Raw genomic sequence first — 15,015 nt, 5'->3', positions numbered from 1 at the left:
AAAACAGAAGATGCTGTGGTGAAACTCAGCATAATGCATTTGCTGGTCCAGTGCCTTTCCTTAACTGAAGGGTAGCCACCCTTCAGAGTCTGAATGTGGGAGCTCTAACTAATAAGCTAATGGGAGTCTTTACAGTTTTCTAACAGCTGGCTTGTATAGAAACAAGATATCTTGGCACAGAGAATTATTTACACCCATGTAATTTCAGCACAACAGATGATTTGCCACATAACAATAGAAAGCTGCAAAATAAGTGATTTGAGAAAGAAATGATTATCCCAGCTTTGGCTGAACTTCTCTTCCATCATGAACTCAACAATCGAGATTGCTGATATGGAGAGGGACTATTTTAGCAGTTCAAGAAAACCTCCATACTTGGCATGCAATCAGCAGCAACAAAAACAATACAAAAACAAACCAACTCATCACACAACACTCATTCTCTAAAGTATATGTAGTTTTTATGTAGTTGTACTCCTCTAAACTATTTTTACAGGACATTTTAAATGGGCTGGACATTTTTCTTTACGTCACAGATTTTTACATGTTATCCTATTGCTAAATATGACTAGTTGCTAAAATGCTATATTTACGCAATGTAGTTAAATTTCTCTTGCCCTGTGAATTATAATCAAGAAGAGAGAAAATGCAATTGTTTTTTTTTTTTTCCTACTGAAAATAGTTGTTTTGCCTTTCAGTGACATACAGTTTTTCTCTGCTTTACAAAGCCATTTGAAACACTCATGAAATACTTAAATTAATAGTAAGAAAAAACCATCTCCAGAAAAATACTTCTGCTTCCTTCTACAGCTCTAGCTCAGGTTGAGGTCAGAAGGTTTGATAGCAAGACTTATGCCATAAAGATGTACAAAGAAAGAAGAGGATTTCTAACTGGCAGAACAAGTTAAAACCATATTACAAAGATAGATAAAAAATGAATCAAATTTTTAAATCAATGTCACTGATAAAGGCAGGTGGTTCCTTTCACCTTGTTGCTTTTGTGGAACACCTCATACCTTTGCTGTACTACATTTATTCACGATTAATGCCTAGGACAAAAGTAGGTAACTGCAGGTTCATCAACTGCAAAACAATTCTTTAAAAATTGCAGATTATCTTCGGGAAGTCTGGATTGCTCTGTGCCTGCCTTCAGCTCACAGTCTTTGAGAGTTCAAGTTTGGACTGAATCCAATGCAAAAGGGAAGCCTTCACCACCAGTCAGCTTTTCTCTCATTACTACCTCCTTGATTCTTTTCCCCCTTGATAAAGCTGATTCATTTATCTGTGTAGACCTAAGCAGCCACCATCAAATGCTTCTTCCTGATGCAGTTCTGATATTGTTGATGGCAACCTCCCTCACCTAGTATAACAGTCATCCAGGCTTTTAATTATAAAGAAGGGAAACAGACTTGGGCCATACTAGCCAGAAAAAAACATGCTCATCCTTCCACTTCTCCTGAAGGTTGATAGGTGTTTTTCACTAATGTATAAGGGAACAGCAAAGAATCACAGAATGGCTTGGTTTGGAAGAGACCTCAAAGATCATCTAGTTCTAGCCTCCTTGTCTAGCAGACATTCGGGTGGTTGAAATCCCTAATCAAGATGAGAGCCTGTGAGTGCAGCACTTCTTGTAGTTGAAGCAAGAATGCCTCATCATTGAGTCTCGTAGCTCTATAATACTGGAGCTGTCACTGTGGCAGCCAAAATACTGACACATGTGAGTCCTTAGCTCATAAGAAACCTTCTTGGAAAGAGAGATGGAAAAAAAACTCTCTCAGCCTCCATGAAATGGTTGCTTCCAGTTAAGCATCTGAGGAAGAAAATCCACTGCCCTCAGTGCATATCTATAATCATCTGTTTAGCCAACTGCCATCTCTTCAGTAAGGTGAATCAAATAAGAAACAACAAACATCGCTACTAGGGAAACAAACACACCTACTCTACCAACATAACAACCAATAAGTAATGGTATCAGCATAGAAAAAATAGATTAAAATCTATAGAACAAGGCAAAAACATACTGTCAGAATATCAGAAACAATACATTCAAGAGTATTTTCTTGCTGTAATACACTTAAGATTAAATACTCTTTGGATGTATCTTTTGAATTCAATAATAACTCCTTAGGGAGCGTTTCAGAGAGTAGAAGTTACTGTGTATTTGGAATTACTCAGATGATTTGTCACCTCACCTTTATACGGCTAAGCTCATCACAGGAACCACTACACATTTAGCATCCTTTCACTAAAGGCTTAATGATATCGCTATGTCATATCCTTTAGAGGAGGCCACATCAAATTTGAAGTCAGCCTTTCACATCCCCCTGCATGAGACTATTAAATCCAAGTGCTTGAAACAAGATCTTATTAAGATTACACAGTAAGACTGGGAATACTACCGAGCACCTTAGAGTCAGCTTCACACTAATGCTGATTTCAAAGATTCACTGGTTGAGCATCTTAATTAGCCATAGGCCAATAGACTGTTCAGCCTCCTCAGCTCAAATTTTCTGAAAGGTTGACAATTGCAATGTTTTGTTTTCCTTATGTGCTTAGTTTTGGCTATTTCACTCTCTTCGGTCACCCTCAAAGTATTTTTCAGTAGTGCATCAGCCTCGTTCAGATTTGACCTGGAATATGCCATATATGTGAAAAACACCCTTAGAGTTCTTTACTTTTTGAAATTTAAAAAGAATAAATAAAATTATCTGTTGTAGACAAGGCAGCAATTAAATGGTTGTATTATGCAGCTACATTAATATCTTCCTTCTGAAGTCCCCAGTCATTCCCCATTATTAACACAAGATTCAGTACCTAACCCTTTCCAGAATTTATTAGACAAGGAGTTTCCTTCAATATTGCTTCTCGTGGTCTATTTTTTTTAATATCTTGATTGCAACTCTGACAGAGAGAGACAGCTCCACAAACACCAAACCTAATTTTCCTTGTGCTTATCTAAACAGAAACAAAATACATTGTCCATAAAAATGAGACTTCTGAGCCTGAATTGGAATCAAAAGCAAAATAAAACCCAAATTGCAACATGCACAAAAGCCTTGTTTTATCTACATGATCAATGTTATTTGAGTTCAAATGAAAATCCTAATGACTCAGTGAATGAAGAGACATGGGAACATTTTATTTGTAACACATGGAGTTCTATTTACAGAAGGATTCTACTCACAGGTTTCAAACACAACTCATTACACTTGTAACTTCTAACTGTGCTCTGTTCTTCACCCAATACATACCCTTAGCAAAAACCTTTAAAACTAAAGATGTTGCTTGCTATTCAGTACCTTGACAACTCACCATTTTTGGTGATTTAGTCCTCAAAAGAGGGGGGAAAAAAAAAAAAAAAAAAAAAAAAAAAAATCATGAAGAGAAAACGATAAAACAACTCTTCTCCTCTGATTAACCAAAATCCAAAGTCTTTTTGTCTTGAGACAGTATTCCCAGAACCTTTACATCATCTGAAGGATCTGCAAGGACAGTGCTCTGATTTCCATATCTTATACTGGTCACAAATATTCTCAGTGATATCTGTTTTGGTTTATCCCCTCTGGACAAGTACTGACTGAATACCCGCAGGAACCTTAAGAATGAATCTTTAGGTCTCACTTGCTGGAGACATTAGTGATTTCCATAATCACTAGTTCATTAATTCATTCTGCCCAACTAAGTGAATATTTACATTTCTCATGGAAACCCAAGGGGTTAGAACAGGTTCATTAGGACAGATTAAAAAAAATCATTTCTCCCTAGTCTAAAATAGCTCAACTCTAAAGGATGAATTAAGTGTCTTTAGAAATTGGGTATGTCTCAGTTTCTTTAAAGTGAGAATTCAATTCATTTAAATCCCATCAGAACCATAAGCACTTGTTGGTGAAAAGGGTGGAAGGCAGCACAGCCTTTTCCTGTGTATCTTGTTTTTATCTTTTATTGTCTTGCATTTGTTAAGAAAAAAAATCAAAATACTACTACAAGAGGAAGAAATTCACTTCTTAAAAACCATTTTCTAATTTTATATTTTACAAAAAAAAAAAATCAAAATAAACAGCAAAAAATCTAGAAAAATAAATTTCTAATTGTAATTTTGTTTTGATCAACCAGTCCTCTCTTCCAACTTATTTCCAGATGTGGAGAAGGAATGAAATATGTCAAAACAGACCAGCACTGATAAGAAAAACATGCTTCTACAAATGCTGTGTGCTCACTTTACAGAGTGAGTATCCAAATTATAAACAACACTTCTAAAACCTAGTAGAGGCCAATCAAATGCACCTGAAAGTTGTTAAATTTTTCTTTGATCAAGCTACATTGACTATCTAATTACTCAGAAAAATTATTGCTGTCTAATGGAGAAAAAAAGGAAAAAAAATTCATCTAGGTTCCCAATTAAATGTTTCTCTTGGGATTCAAGAAAGCAGTTATGTCAGCTATATCTGAGAGTTCTACATAATGCCAGGCTTCCTTCCTTGAGCAGCTGGAAATGGTTCCAACAAAACCCAGCAGCACAGTACTCCACCTCTTGTCATTTTGAACCAGCTTGTGAAAGTCTGATAGACTTCCCAGAAGCACTTGGTATGGGGATTGAATTTCACAAGGCAAAAATTCTTTTTGAACTTTCTCAAGAATGGCTAGGCACATTTTAGATTTAAGTGTTTCTGACCAACTCTTCAATTAGCAGGCATACATCCTGACCAGAAAGTTGAAACAGTATCTGCTGCATGGTCCCAACTCTAAATACGCTCTTATTTAGTATGAAGGAAGAAAAAAACCAAACCTTCCTTGCATGATCAAAAGATATAATACTTTCAAAAGATGCTTTAATGGACCATCAGTTCCTCATCACAACTTTTGGTTACAAATTCTATAAGGAGGGGAAAAAGGGAATAAATATTCTTTTCTATATTTTCTTTATCCCTTGGACAGGTAAAATAACACAAGAAAAAATCCATGGGATGTAATAGTAATGTGAAATAACTTTAGCTTAACATTAATCAAGCTTAATGGCTTGATACTCATTCACCAATAATAGTTGTGAGATACTAGCACAATATGCATTGGCTGGTGTGTTCTATTCAGTTACCAGTAAGAAAAGAAAAGAAAGCACAGTTGCATAAATGACAGAAAGAATTTCATACCGATTATAACAAGGCATGAATCTTCTCTCTGAGGGCAAGCCATTTGTGTCCTGTACTGGACAATTAATGTCATTAAAGAAAGTAGAATTAATAGCTCTCATTAAAAGCATCTGGAGAATTTCAGAGCTACAATAACTGTGATCAACCCACAATGCTGAAGTAGAAGTCAAGGTTACATCCTTTACTCCTGCCTTCAACTTCTGCTGTATTAGCTTTTATTTATTACATTACAAAGTCACTGTGTCACACATAGAATCACAGAATGGCTTAGGTTGGAGGGGACCTCAAGGATCAAGTTCCAATCCCTGGCCACAGGCAGGGTCACCAACCACTAGATCATGTACTCGATCAGGTTGTGCAGAGCACCATCCAACCTGGCCTCGAACACCTCCACAGATGGGGCACCCGCAGACACTCTGGGCAACCTGTGCCAGCACTTCACCACCCTCTCAGTGAAAAACTGCTCCTTGAAATCTAATCTGCATCTTCCCTTTAGTTTAAAACTATTCCCCCTATCTCTATCTACCAATGTAAAAAGTTGATTTCCCTCCTGTTTATAAACTCCCTTTAAATATTGGAAAGCTATAACGAGGTCTCCATGCAGCCTTCTCCAGACTGAAGAAGTTCAGCTCCTCTAGCCTGTCTTCATAGAAAGAGGTGTTGCAGCCCTAAGACAGTTATGGAAAAACCTTAACTATCATCCTTATCAAAGATAATCACAAGCAGTATATTTACTGTGTTAGAATACTGATTACCTGGAATCATCTTACAGTTATCATCACAGAGAAGAACATCCTGAGTTGGAACAGACCCTCAAAGATCAAGTCCAACTCCTGTCTCCACACAGGACCACCCAAACTTCAAACCTTCTAAGTGAAAACATTGTCCAAACTCTTCTTGAGCCCGGGCAGCTCAGTCCCTGGGCAGCCTGTTCCATGCCTATTGCCCTCTGGTGCAGAACACTTTACTCACACCCATACTGACCCTCCTCGGCGCAACTCTATGCTGTTCCCTCAGCACGTGTGATCTCAAAGAGCTCTAATTAATAAGATTTGTAAGAGTTTTTAAAAAATGGCAACAACAGTCGGCACATAAGAGAACACTTGAACCTTCCAATCAAAATAGCTGTCCTACCTTTTGCAGTCACAGTCTGAGCCTCTTGACCAGCAGAATTTATGCAGCGCTCAAAGTTTTAAGGTCAAGACTTGCACACAGCGCTTGCGGAGAGATCCTGCATCAAGAAGTGAAGGAGCACCGGTTCAGATCTTCCACATCTGAAAACAAACAGATTAACAGAACCTGCATCATCTTTACCACAAGTTTTTGTAAACCTCTTGCCAGGAGCCTAGGTTAATTTTTATACACCTCAGCAGTGCAAACTTGTCTTGGATACAGTGAGACAACTGCTAAGTTGTAAAAAAAAGACTCGTGAGAAACTTGAGAGAGCTAAGCAAGGCAGAAAGGTAAAACTACAGGGAGAGGTGAGACTGCTCTGGCCGTGATAGCTAGCACCTCCTGAATTCAGGAGGCAAAACAACAGTATGAGAAGGTGTAAAACCGTATGGGGGGAAAAACATCAAGCTGGAAGACAGCAACTCACTAACTGTGAGATTAAGCGCATTTCAAGTACAGCAGTGAGAAAAAAACGTAACTTATCTTCATACATACGTGAAGATACATAAATGAGCCAGCTGAGAGAGAAAGAGACAGCTGCAACAGTCTCATACCCTGAATATTTCCTTTCTATACCTGGGAGAAAAGATTAAGCTATATCAAACATTCTGGACATAAGGTTTCTGATGTTGAATTGCCAAGAGAGTACTAGCTTTGATTTAATAACAAAATCCAGTGACCTTATTTAAAAGAGAGTAGGACTTGAGCTTAACATCCATTAGAGCAAGAAGTCAAATATTCTTCTATTTTCTGTAACTATTTAAAATTGTCATTTTGCAGTGCACTGTTTTAGAAAATGCTGTTTTTCTTCATTCTATTGAAAACAATAGTCACCTAGTAGAAGAATTTGTTGATATATCATTAAAAATTAAGAGAGGGGAGCATTTTCTTTAAAACTATTCACCACCAAAATTTCAAAAGGCATCTTAAATCTACCATTTGTATGCCTATTAATTCTTTCATGATAACATATAACAATTTAAGCACTTCACAAATGAAAAGCACCTAAGAGGTTGGAAGTACAGCCTTGTGAAATTTCCAGAAATAGCTGCAAAATAGGTGATGCATCTACTAGAGAATCTTGTGAGAAAAGAAGATAGAGCATTGAATACTGAATACAAGTTGTGCCTTAAACTTGTTTCTCAAGGTGATTAAAAACCAGTCAATTTATTTACACTGATCAAGCACCCTTCAATGACACTTCACCAAAACTGAAAAAAAAAGAAAAAAAAAAATCCCCACCAAATTATCTCCTCTAGACCAAATATTACTGGACGTGAAATAGTATCAATGGTATAAAATGGCATGAGCATTTCAAACAGTATTTCTCAATAATGTAGAGAAAACATCTATATATGATATATAAAACATTGGAGAAAAACTCAAATATGATGCCCCAGCAAAGGAGCATTGATGAAATATCCTTTCTAGACCTCCTGCCCCTACAAGGGTACAGTATATTTCCCATTTACAGGCAGAACAAATCATGACCATCAAATAAGTTTTAGGTGCAACTTTGCAAAGATCAAGCCTTCACATCTTCTTTAGTATATATAGCCATTTTAATCTCCTTTAATATATATATACACACACACACACTAAAATATATTTAAGTATTAATAATTAGTATATATATAATATGTATTAGCATGAAAGAAGAGCTCTACTGTGCAGTGTCTGAACACTGGAAGACATTGCTCACAAAGGCTGTAAAGTCTTATCCTTGGAGATTTTCAAAATCTCCTAGACAACTGCTTTAGATGCCCTTGCTTGAATAGGGGGATCTGGTGACCTCCAGAAGTCCCTGCCAACATCAGTCGTTCTGAAATGCCAAAATGGAATTCAACATCCTCACATAAACACAGGAAATCTTTGTAGTTCATTAAGTTCAACCATAATCCTTAATTTCTTTACCCAGAAAATGGAAGCTATATTGATGTGTTTCTCATCAGCTAGCAGGAAAGGGGAGAAAGGACGAAGTGCAAGAAAATCTCCCATTAATTCACAAATACAAGCAAGGAAGAGCTGAAGCATGTATCCACAATAAAGTTCACCTCTTCATATGAAACTATCCTCCCCTGCCTCACTATTTCTCAAGTTACAGTTACCACAGTCCCTTAGTTCCAAGGCTCTCATTAAGGTGCACAACACGATGCTGACTTGCCATCAGGCAACCACCTGTCCTGTGCAGAGCTACACAGAGCCCATGTAAGAAATGGTTTACGCTCACCTAACAAACATACGTGTGCATTATCTTCCATCTGTTATCACCACAAACAAGCAGCAATAAATGCTGAAAGAAAATTAAGTGGATGCTTCTAACAGCTTTCCTTACTGTTTATCAAACAAAAATGCAAACTTGAACTCCCTGGATATAATGCCAAATCCTGGGGAAGAATCACTCCTCTTTCTTATCATGCTTCTCCTACTTGCTGCCTACTTTCTCCAGACCAACAACCACAAAGAATTTCCACATCTCAACTAGTCAACACTCAAGGCAATAGGCCTTTTATGGGAAAAGCTAGGACCACATCACAGGGAACGTAGAGGAAAAAACCTTTTCTTCAAATAAACATTTTAGCTTTAGGGTTTGATGAGAGCATGAGTTCAGTTTTAGCATTTAATTTACATTGTGACTACCAGAATTAAGGAACGAGCTAGAGGTCATCCTAATTTAACTTGGTCACTCAGGAATTATCTTCGCAGTACAGGCCTTGTAATTGGCCACAAGTTGCTTAGTTTATCATGAGAAGCAAAGTGGCCAAAGTGCTGTTTAAATCCAAGTGTTGCACTACCATAAACCCTGTGACAGGTTTATGAATGATGCTTAGTCTACTGTTTTGAGATCGAGTAATCGGCAGCACACAGTGAGGTTAAACCTAAGACTGTTGGTCCTCCAGATAATAGAGAATGCTTGTTTATCATGCCTGTGAATAGGTCAAATGTTTAGCTCTATTTCAGTTAAAATATGATAATTTAAATCTGTAGAGCAGCGCATCCTTTTTTCTTCACAGAATGGTGTAATCTATAAAGGCTTTAGGAAACAAAACCACAACATTATAAATTATAGATATTCAATCAGTTGCTCTCCAATTTTAACATAGCTTACTTCCTCGTCTTGTCAATAAATTTCAGCAGAAGGTTACATACACTGAAGTTTGAGTTGTGTCAAAAACAAAGCTGCAGCCTGCTTCCCAGGATGTGTTTACATGCATTATTATTGTTTAATCTTCTTTCTAATTTCCCAAGCAATGCATTTTCCCTCCTCTGTCATTTATTTTGAATGCATCATGTTCACAAATGCTGATTACTTTTCTGCTAGGGATTTTCGCCATCTGTGCTAACACAGTTCTGAAAGAGCTGTATACAATAGGAAGAAGAGATAATAGTCGTTAACATGAAACAACAATAAGAGACCTAAATTTGTAAGCTCCAACTTTGCCTATAGTTTATGATTAATGGAAACGAGCGCTTACTGAAAGCTGATTATGTGCTTCATTTTGTGTGAAGCCTAAGGGGCTGAGACTTAGAAGACTAAAATCCCTCAAATTCCACCCAATTTGATGTCCCTCTCAAATTAACTTAGTTGGTTCAATCACTGAGTCAGCACAATCTATGCAATAAAAGTCATTAGAATAGACTTTCTTTTGCCTTGCTAAGGAAAGTATCAAGATCAGAGCTGATGAAGCAGCACAAGACAGCACAGCATCCACTGAAAATTACATTTTCTTTGAGCTTAAAATTAATGATTTTTAAAGCATTACTTGAACTCTAACTTTCGCTTTGAGTTTAGACAAAGGCCATATTTCAGTTCTCTAGCTGGGTGTACAGGACAACCAGAAAATTGTGAGAGCTGGGATCGTCATTGCTATGGGAGTTGGGGTGCAGAGAGGAGGTCCCCAAGCCCATGCAGCCCTTCACCAGCCTCTCAGCTCCCCTCACCACATCACTTTCACTTATGTGAATTTTTACCCGACCTTCACACACTCTTACAGACACAAATCGACTGATCTTGAGTAACTTTTGTACTTAAGTTTTGTAATTTACTCTTAGTGCCTCACCCTGCCAAATGAATAGAACTAAGAGAACTCACTAAAACATAAACCACGCAATTAGAAGCAACAAAGGAAGAACACAATAAAAATAAAACAAAACCCTATAAAACAGAAATATCCCTACAACTCATCCCTCCATTACCCCCCAAAAAACACAGCCTGCAGCTGCTTTAACAAAGTCCTCATTCAAAGAAAGGATACCTCTACATTAATAGCAGTCAGTTTGGGTTTCATTTGACATTTCCAAATAAGAGTATTAAAGATGCCTATAGTGTTTTCAAGAATGTTATTTGGAATCATCAGGAAAGTGGACAACACCATCCCTTCCCTTCGTCTCCTAAGATAAAGACTTCGATTACTCCAACTTTAAACAGACAAAGGATAAATGAAACACTAGGCTCAACATGAGTACTAACAGCATTTCTGTAACTGTACACTGTGCATCTCAGAAAGAAGCCAGACCGTACCTTGTAGCAATTGAATTCCTTTTTGTTGTTGTTGTTTGAAGAAATAGCTACCAATTGTTTCTTATGCTACTGTTCATTAATTCTTATGGCCTTCTTGGCATTCATGTCTTCTATTCTGCTCCACCTACCTCTCAAGCACACTCAGACTAGTGCATCCATGTCATTTCTATGCAGCTGTTCCCAGCTTCCAAAGACAGAGCTCCAGCTGCCACAAGTCAGCAACACACTTTTTTTTTTTTCCTTCTAAAAATCAAACCTACCAACTGCTTGCAAAGTGGCAAGCAAATATTATAGTGTCCTTTACACAAACAATCAATATTATTGAATCTAAGTTGTTCTATTTTGGAAGAAAATTAAGTTCTCGGTTGCATAAGAATTGAGGGCAAGAAAAGGAAGAATAAACCAGCTACTTTACCCTTCCTTTCTTTTCTCTCAATAGCTGCCTCAAGGTTTTCATTGAATTACCAGCGAGCGGACATTCATGGCAAATAAATTACCAGGTTAAAGTGGTTTAAACAATCAAGGCCACAACTGGAGAAAAACTGTTCAACAACATCCAGCTTCGTGTTCTCAAATTGCTACGAGGGGTGTGAGCTCACAGGTTTTTGAAGATACATCTAAGGAGCTGATACAGAGAGACTTTGTATGAAAGAGGCACAGTGAGACAACTGTCTCTAAGTAGTGGTCATCTCTCCACCCCCCGAGCCTCAGCCTTCCCAGTCTTTCAGTTCCCTCTGCTGTGCTGGTTTCTGACCTTATGTGCTCACTCCAATAAGCCAGAACAAGATAAGAAGTAGTTAGTTTCTAGCTTGTGCAGTGAAAGACTGGGCACAGGGAGAATGCTCTGAAAGAAGTGCAGTCAGCTGCTTTGCCTGACTCCTGAAATTGTACCCCTGTGATAACAAATAATTTTGGTTGCTGTTGCTCTCTGAAATTTTTTTGAAAGAAGTAATCAAGTATGCTACTTCATTTAATTCCTATTCATTTATCTTCAAGGTCCTAACTAATAACGACCTTGTGACTGGCAACCACACAATAGCTCCGTATTTCTGTAATTTATTCCAATACTTTTCTTTTTCCTTTTTTTTTTTCTGTTAATTTATTCCACTATTTGATGGAAGATAAGAGTACTTCTGAGATGTCTATCCTAGAGAAAAAATTAATAACCCTAAAGAATGTTCCTTTTCCGATCCTTTGAAAAGTGACAGGCTATAATCCCAACATAAAGGATCTAAATTAGAGCTAAAATAAAGGCTTAAAATTATTTAATGATTAGGGTATTTAATATAATTACTTTCAAATGGCAAAAATAATCAGAACATTCAGAATTATCTATATAAAATAAGTAATAAAGTATCACACTGCAGTCTCAGTAGTGCAGCAACTAAATTTAGAAATGACATTAAAATGCAGATTCCCCTTTCAAATCCTATCCCTCCACGCCTTAAACCAAATCAGTTCATCAGACTGTTTCTAACTAAATATGTAGGTTGTTCTGAAAGTAATGACACACATTTATATACATGAGAACTATAACTGATACAAACAGCACAATAACACTATTTGACGGAGCAAATTCCCGCCTACAAAACACTCTTTGTCAACACAGCTACCACCATTAGCTGTACTTTCCACCAGCAATGAACAAGAGCCTGCGTGCTGCACTTTATAAGACTGCTCCAGCAGAGGTGACCCAGTGCAGCCACTGCTGACATGCACCACCCACCACCTCTCTGTGTTCGCATAAAACAGGAGGCAGAACTTTTGGAGAAGCCTTCATAAAATGGACCTGAGTTCACTATCAAAGAAGTTCCACCTGCAATATTTCTTGCTCTATAGCTTTCAGTTGCAACAGTTTAAAATTCATTCCACTACATTCGGCTCACAATTATGCAGTCCTTTTTAATGCCTCATCAGCACTCTGAGAAAATCATAACCACCCATTTTATACTTAAATTCCCAGATTTTCATATTTTTAGAAAAATCAATAGCTATAACCTTAAGTTACAATAATAAAAACGTCCATGTTACTGCAGTTTTAGATAAGGCTTTACAGTTCTTGGTAAATGTTAGCTTTGCAGAATATGCAAACACTCTTCTACTGCCTGTCAATAGAAAACTATGGCATTGAAATCAAGTTATGTTCTACTTTATAGATCTTATTTTATCTGAAATATATTTTCAAATCAATTCAGATTTTTATATATATATATATATATAAAAATATATATATATATATATATATATATAAGAAATTAATTCTATTAGTTGCATCATATAGAGAGGAGGAGTTCTGGTGCCTTTTAGAAACATCTACCATAGCAGACTGTTTGCTTCCTTCCAAGGCAGCTTTGCCATGATACGCTTGTTTTGTATAGGAATACCAAAGCAAATACTCTTCTCTGAAATATTTGATTGATATTCAGCTGAGGTTCTACAATTTTGGGGCTTCTCTGACAGAAGTTGCACAGTTTTGCTTAACAAAGAAATTATTTGCAATTCCCTCATTGTTACATTTTTGTACCAGCTCTCAAAGAACGTGAACGATTGTGAACTATTAAAACATAGTCCCACTATTTGTGATACTTCATGACAAAAAAATACAAAAGGGAAAAAGTTACTCAAGTTTCAGCTACGTGAAATCCACTTCAGTCCTTCAGGAAACAGTAAATGAAGCATTGAGATTTTGTGGGGTTTTTTGCTTATTTAAGAAAAGTTAAAATTGTGAGATAATTACATTTGTTATAGAACTACTCTCAAAGAATGAACGCAGAAGTTTATTTTGAAGATTTAAGTAAAACAAGTAATCACACATTCAAGGTCATGCCGGATGGGGAAAAATGGAAATCTAACAGCAAAGTCAGAAGTATGAGATCTAAGATATCCCACCCTAAATTCTGGTACAAGAGTCTGTCAAGCAGTACTAAGAAGAAAAATACTGATAATAGCATATTAATAGCTGTCAGTAGTCTTATGATGAGGATCTATTAGTAACAGCTATAAATGCTCCTATATTAGCCTCTTTTTTCCCCAGTATGAACTAATCATATTGCAAGACAGATGCAATCCTTTCCCTCTGCCATCATGAATTAGAAAGCTCTTGATTAAAAAAAAAAAAAAAAAAATCTTTAGAGTACAAATTAAGAGAGTCATCTGAAGATTCAGAATTGATTTCCAATAATTCCTGTAAGCCTGGAGGGACTCCAAAAGCAGTGGCTATATTTAAACCCAGTGAGATGACTCAGCCAACCTCTGCCCATCAGAGATCTAAATAAAGGAATGGCATTCTTCCATGCAGAACTATTAATAAAGTTTTTACCAAGATTAAATAGATAAGACAGTCAGGTTTTTTGCAGATAGAATTTATTTATTTATTTATTTATTTTAAAGGTTTTGATGTGAGGTCCTTTGTATTTAAGCCCTCTCTTACAGGCTGGATCACAAACAAGATTTGTTTCCTAGGAATTTCAACTGTAGGAGGATCCACACTTAATTGTTGACTGTGCCCCAATTGCCTGACATTACACAAAAAAAAAAACACAGCTGACATGCCTAGCTCACATCCATTACTTTTCCAATACCACTTTAAGGATTGCATTCTAATACACAAGATTGAGAGTGCAATGGCACAGTACATGGTTTACTTTAGACTTCATCTGAAAGCTAGAACCTACCAGTGTAGCGAGGAGCACTGCTGTTCAATTCAGTGGGACTAGTTTTATATTTCCAAAGTTTTTACAAGCATGTGATGTTTAAATTTCTGTCTGAGAATAGAAAAAAAAAACAATTTCTGGTCAACAAAACCAGTTTATAGTTTACAACTTGCTAGCAGTCCTAGAGACAGACATGAATTCCAAGGCGTTGCATGGAAAAAGACAGAGCAACACTAAAGGAAATGCACATAAATATTACTGTAATTACTTTTCTGATGGATCAGTCTGGTCTAAGCCATCACTAACATCTTCAGCTGTCATTGCAGTTACAGGAACTAAAGATACCCAGCAGGTCATTCGTATCTCTTGGGATGTGTCTTAAATTAACTCCAATGACGTGACTTCAGCAATAGCTAAGAAACTCGAACTTGGTCTATTAAGGGGACAATTTAAACTTAACTTCCACAGTTCCTCATTTCAAATTTAATTTTTACTACAAATTCTGCACAAAATAATTGCA

At 36.9% G+C, this 15,015-nt stretch overlaps 1 long non-coding RNA gene across 1 annotated transcript in view; it reads right to left on the bottom strand.

Annotated features, from left to right (window-relative positions):
- Window positions 1-15,015, bottom strand: part of LOC104911625 (uncharacterized) — a 231,466-nt gene that overhangs the window by 93,854 nt on the left and 122,597 nt on the right. The window contains exon 14 of the long non-coding RNA XR_014884394.1: window positions 6,282-6,421. This is a non-coding gene — a long non-coding RNA (uncharacterized LOC104911625). The remainder of the gene's footprint in view (window positions 1-6,281; window positions 6,422-15,015) is intronic.

Source organism: Meleagris gallopavo, chromosome 7 (genome assembly GCF_905368555.1).
Source record: "Meleagris gallopavo chromosome 7, MGAL_WU_HG_1.1, whole genome shotgun sequence".
Lineage (NCBI taxonomy): Eukaryota > Metazoa > Chordata > Aves > Galliformes > Phasianidae > Meleagris > Meleagris gallopavo.
Note: the sequence above shows the minus strand (reverse complement) of the source record. Positions and strands in the feature narration are given on the sequence as shown.